The 6,099-nt window shown below is 39.1% G+C and overlaps 1 long non-coding RNA gene across 1 annotated transcript in view; it reads left to right on the forward strand.

The window, feature by feature from the left end:
- The window catches only part of LOC115493878 (uncharacterized), a 57,274-nt gene extending 52,243 nt beyond the window's left edge, over positions 1-5,031 (forward strand). Inside the window, exon 6 of the long non-coding RNA XR_012054127.1 lies at positions 3,005-5,031. This is a non-coding gene — a long non-coding RNA (uncharacterized lncRNA). The remainder of the gene's footprint in view (positions 1-3,004) is intronic.
- Positions 5,032-6,099: the final 1,068 nt, after the last annotated feature.

Here is a 6,099-nt window from a genome sequence, read left to right on the forward strand (position 1 = left end):
CACAATTTTGAAAATTTGGAACAGCTGACAATATTTCTTCTCTTTTAAGGTGCTGCTATTTAATGCAGATGGTACTCTGAGGATAGCTTCTCTGGCAAAGGAGAGTTTTAAAAATGCATAGCTCATCTTTTAGAGCACAATGGAGCTGAGAGCCTTCACTGAGAATTTCAGGCACAACCACAGTAAAAATAATAAATAAATGAGGCATCTCATTCTATCCAGAGATGCTGTATGGAACTGCTGCTAAAGTACACATTTGCAAATAAAAGCAGCCTAAATTTAACTATGACTCAATTACACTAAATCTGACCCATTTTTGTTCTGTGTTTCAATTTAACACTTATTTACATTCTTAGACTTGGCGCTGTCGGAAGAGAAAGGAGGGGGAGCAGGCATTTTCATCCTCAGAATTGCTGTAAAAAAATGGTGATTAGGAAAACACAGCTATAGTCAGCCTGAAGCTGAGTAGCTCATTTGAACCCACTATAAAAGCAAAGATCGTTTTCTCATCCTATTAAAACTGAGTTAGCAATGGCTGCGTAGGCGGCAGGAGATCAGAAATGAACGTCCAACTTGGAGTTCGTACAGCTGGGGTTGTGTCCAAAGCAAACTGCCTGATTAGTGAAACAATTTGTTTTTTACAATGACAGCAAATAGGTAAATCTTGTGAGCGTCAGGAAATCCGGGAGGATTTTGAATGGGAGCACTGACTGGTTTGCAAGTTGCACTTTGATTAGAAGGCATCGCTGCCTCTGGTTTTCATGCTCATGTTGCAGGGACATAAACAAGAGGGACTCAATTTGCTGGGGGCATTTATTTCTCTGTCTCTTCCTCTCTCTCTCTCGTTTTTACAATCTATGTGTAATGACTAATTGGCTGTGTTTTCCCAGCTATTTTATGTTTCTCTTGCCCTGGTTACAACGCGTACTAAAGCAGTATATCCACAGGGACCTATAGACAGCCAACACTGCCAAATGATACGCAGCATTCCCTTTCTCTCTAAGTGTAAAACATTTACAAGTAAATTTACAAATGCATTAAGAACATTTCCTCAGTTGACTGTTAGTGTTTATTTCTTCCCTTTCTCCTCGCGGGAGCAGACACCTTCCAGGCCCTCAACTTTCACACAGTGCTCTCCCGTTATTTGCCTCCCTGTCGCCCCTTTCCCTCCTCTCCCTCCTCCTCCTCCTCCTCCTCCTTTTCCAGTTCAGCGGCGCAAATTTCTGTTTGTGCCAGTGGGGCGGCCTGGCGAGACCGCAATTGCTCTACCCCACAGATTGACGAGCCCTCAGATGCCGATTTACTGTACATGGCAGCCACGCTGGAGCCGCGGCACATCTGGAGTGGAGTAAGCTTACTCAGAAACAGGGGCCAGCTCCAGCCGGAGCCAGCGCAGCCGAGCGCGGCGCTGAAAGGCAGCCCTCCTGCCTCCCCTTCCCTCCTCCCCGGGTACATTTCCTAATGTAAACAGAGGCCAGGGGGGAAGGACACAGTAACTCTTTGCTGCGTGTTTGTCATTTCGTGTTCTTTATCTGCTTGAGGTCAAACTGGAGCTCTGGAAAAACAGAAGCTTTGCTTTCATTCTAAATAGCTGAAAGCCAGCGCTGCTGGAGGAAAAAAAAAAAAAAAAAAAAAAAGAGAGAGAGAAAAAGAAAGAGTTTGCTTTTTTGTTTATTTGTTCCACTTTATGGTAATTTGGGGGATAATTTCATTATCTGCAGCCAAATTGAAAACAAGCTGTTGTCTATGCTAAGGATACCAGTGTATTATATTATGTACAGTAGGCATGGAGCCCTTTAAACGAGTGTGTTTCTGCTTACAGCTGTACTACTTTAACTTCTTTTTTCTTTAATAGTTGCAAAATGGGACTTTCCTTTTATTATCCTGAAACAAAAAAGATTAGCCATGGCTGCTTTGTTTTACAAAATGGTGAATACCTTTCACCACCCAGTGTCAACCTGCTGTCCCACAAATACATTCTGCAAAGAACATTATTGCAAGGCAAAAAGTGTACTTGTTCTGGGCCAGATATGCTGATTTTATAGTCCAGTTCACTGGACTGCTGAATTTTAATACCTACATGTAAAGAAGTGGGAGAGATTTTTGAGGCATTTACTGACTGTCAGCAATCTGGAAGAGAACTCTGTGATTCTTTACAAGTTTCATATACATTTTATTTCTTCTTTCTAATATCAAAATGATAAAGTTTATAGATTAGTTGTTCAAACAACATTAAATCATAAACAGAATCACAGAACCAGCTAGGCTGGAAAAGACCTTTAAGATCATTGAGTACAACCCATGACAATGCAAATATGCCATTTTAAATGGCTTTTCCCACTGAGTATTCCTTGCAACTCAATGGATTTTGCAGCTAATAAAGGAGAGAAAACAAACTTCAGAAAACACTGCTGATCACATACTGATGCTGATGTTGATTTAGCTGTCTTTATAGTAAAAATCTGATTCAGATGAGAGCAGTGGTTTATTTGGTATGGAGACTAGTGAAAAATCTTTCTCAGTAAATGTATGAATAAATAAATATGCAGGTCAGACCCCTAAACCATTTTTGTCTATACGAGTAGAAAATCTTTGACCACCATGTGGTTTTCCAGGGATGTTGGTTCATTGTTGCTTCTCAGTTCACAGGTCATGCTCAGTATTTTGGCCTTCTGGTGGATAAAATTCCAGATAAGTATGTTGCTTCCTTGATTCTCAGTGAAGGCAAGCCTGTCTATCATGTAGGAGAACTTGGGCTGGGCAGCAAGTGTAGCTGGACAACAGTTTTTGTACCATGGCAGTGCCAAGTTTCAGCAGTGCATTTCCTACTCCCCCACAGGGCTCTTCCAAATGCTGTTGTATGTTCTGGGTAGATATATCATAATACTTACACAAAAAATAGCAATATAGGTTCCATATTTCTTTATTACCGTTTTAGTTGATTTTATTAATTCTGTACACACAGAATTACTAAAACTCACAACTGTGTTTTCTCTTACTTCAGGATGTTCCAGGATGATGCCAGTAGAAATGGGCCAAAATTCCCCATGAAACATCTTGCCCAGGTCTCAGCATTCTCACCAGGGGAAGCAGTGAGCATTACCTCCTTATGGCTGCTTAGAAACCGCTCGAGGTGAAACTCTGTAAGGAGGGGACTCTGCGTGGGAGAGGTGTCGATCAGCATGGAAAGACTGAATTGCACATCTTCAAGGTCCAGAACGACCTTTCTGTGCCTGAAGTCAGGAGCAGCATCATGGGTCCAGGGAGAAATGCAGGGATGGCACACCATTTTGCATGATCTAGGTGACTACTGAGTTGGATAAAGTGGTTTCTTTGCAGTGAAATGATTTATTTAGAAAAAACTCCACATGTCTACATGGAAAGGCTGATGGAACCAGTCTCAAAAGCAAAGCTGTTTGGCAAACTTCAAGAGAGATCTTGGCAGATGACTGAAATCTAAAGCTTTAAGAGACAGTTGGATTTTAGCTGAGTTTTTCTGTAAGCCTGCAGGGCTCCGGCTGGCAGACCATTGCTCAACCTTTTGACTGTCAGGGTGGAGGATTGATGGCCTATCATTGCAGGATGGCCCACCAAGTAGTCTACCTTTGAACTAAAGACCTCAGGCCTTCCAGGTTTCAAAACTGGGACAACACTTGTTTTGAAACTTTTTTTATGTGTTTTGGTATTCATTGGAAATATTTTTATGAATTACCAAATCCTGACCCCAAAAAGTGCTCCATAGGAATTTTTTTAACAGCTCTATTCTAGTCTAAGTTTAGTGACCCTGAGGGGAAAAAAAAATGTTTCTCCATAAAGGAGAAATAAAACAGAATCCAGTGAATTAGTCCGAAGCAGTACTTCTCTGACCCTTACTTACTGGGCAACTGTGCCTGTAATCCCACTGGTGTCCTTGGACATCCAGTTTGTTTTGGGCTCAGTTATATAGTTCTTGTCCTAATTTTAAACATGATGTCTTGGTAAGAATTGTTTAAGCATGGGGTTTTTTTCCCTGTTCCATTTACTGCACATTTGAAGTTGATTCAGCTCCCTGTTTTGCACTAATGCCAAAAGTATCCATGAAGTCTCAAAATGAAATAATCTTGGTAGATGACTATGCATCCTACTGATTATGCTATTGTTATAATATTAATAGCATACGCTCCAACTTAAGCAATGTGCAGGTGCAAAACTCTCATTCAGCAGTACATAACTCTTTCATCTGCCGTTTCTTGCCAGTAGATTTCCTGCCCATATGAATGTTTCTTGTGGAATTTCTGGAGAATAGCTGTTGGAGTTTTGCCAGTTGTAAGAAAACAAATGCACAAACAACCCAGTTCCAAAACTCAACCAACTCCCCCTTCCCCAGTAGTCTCTTTTTGCAATGACTAATTCATAATAGATGTTCTGAATCTAACAGAAATTACCAATTGTGACAAAATAAACAGTGTGGATTAATGTAAAGGCAAAAGTAAAAACTCTCCTAGTCGTGCCAATGCCAATAATGTCACCTCAGTGTGCCTGTGTGTTGATGTTGCCATGTATCACAATACATGTGCGTACCTCACTGTAAATATGTGCCAATGCTTGTCCTGAGTCATTCACTCTGTAACACTTCTTTCGAATCCTACCCATATATATTAACTTCAAAAGACAATTGGTCTTTCAAATAATAACTAATTTTGAGAGAAACCTTAACTGTGTGGGGTTTTTTTTTGGGTGAGCAGACTTTATCTACACACATGCTCAAACAATAGTGAAACCTGTGGACTAGCATTCAGAAACCGTATTTATTCCAGTAGGCTTCATGCTTTGTGACCATCATTCAGAAATGAAGGCAGAAGAGCACTCTGAGAATCAGAGGGGATTTAAGGGTTTGAAAAGTGTATCAGTAGGTGTTAGTCTGCAAAAACATACATGTGTGGGAAAAGGGCAGTTAAACTAACACAGGTATTAGTATTGTACTTTAAAAGGCAATAGATCTCTTTAACATCTAAATAAACAGAGAAATCTGCCTAGAAGTAAAAAAAGGAATTTCCAGCTTCAAGTGTGTTATTTCCTTTCAACAGAATTATTTCCAGTATATCTTTTCCATGTTTTTTGCAAAATGTTATTGACATCTGAATGGTATTTCAGAATATTATGACAATTCTGAAAGTCAAACACCAATATTTGCAATATTTCTGACCCCAGTATAAACTGTAAAAAATTATCCTGTCGTACTCTCTTTGCCTGCTTTCAATGTTTTGTCTTGTTAAAACAGTAGAGGATTCATTGCACTGAAGCCTGCCATTTGTTATTGGCATTTCTCAGAAGAGTAAGAACAGTCGTCAATTATATATTTTTCCAACAAAAATATAAACTCAGTATATAAATGTCCAGATTATAATTCCACCCCAAATATATATGTACCCTAAAAATAAACCACAATAAATGTTAGACTAAGCAAAAATGTAGAACAGCAAAGGAATGAAGTAGAGGAAAAAAGAGGAAAAAAAAAGTAGAAAGAAAACCACAACAATAAAAATTGCAGGAATTAAGTAATACAGTGGCTATGAAAAAAAAGCACATAAAGATGAAGTTAAGAGACAAACAATGGAAACCATCCACAAAATTGTTGCAAAAGCACAATTTATTATTACCTGGTGGGTGAAATTGTCATCACAGTCAAGTCAGGTGTCCTGAAACACAACAAATAAAACCCAAGAGATTTTAAATACCCAAGACTAAGGGAAGATTGCAAATAAGTTCAGTGATCATCAAACGATCATTTAATAATATGTCAGTCCAGAAGATTTAATAACTGTGTTCACTATCAGATTTAAATTGAGTTATGCAAATAAGAATTGATATGTTCTAAAGAATTGTCCCCTTCTCAGATTTTTCTGAAGGAAGAAATAAGACTTGGATGCTCTGATTTTGTGAGGGAAAAAAGTATTTATTTGGGACCCGGTTTGTGTTTTGAACTTCTCTAAAATGAAGATGCATTTTGCCTGGGGCTCTAAGCCAGACCCATCTCTAATTCTGTTGTCCACAATTAAGAAAATATAATCAACCTTCTGTGCAGACCGTGATTGAAAACTGTGAGTCTAAATTATTCCT

Source organism: Taeniopygia guttata, chromosome 2, assembly GCF_048771995.1.
Source record: "Taeniopygia guttata chromosome 2, bTaeGut7.mat, whole genome shotgun sequence".
NCBI classification, from domain to species: Eukaryota; Metazoa; Chordata; class Aves; order Passeriformes; family Estrildidae; genus Taeniopygia; species Taeniopygia guttata.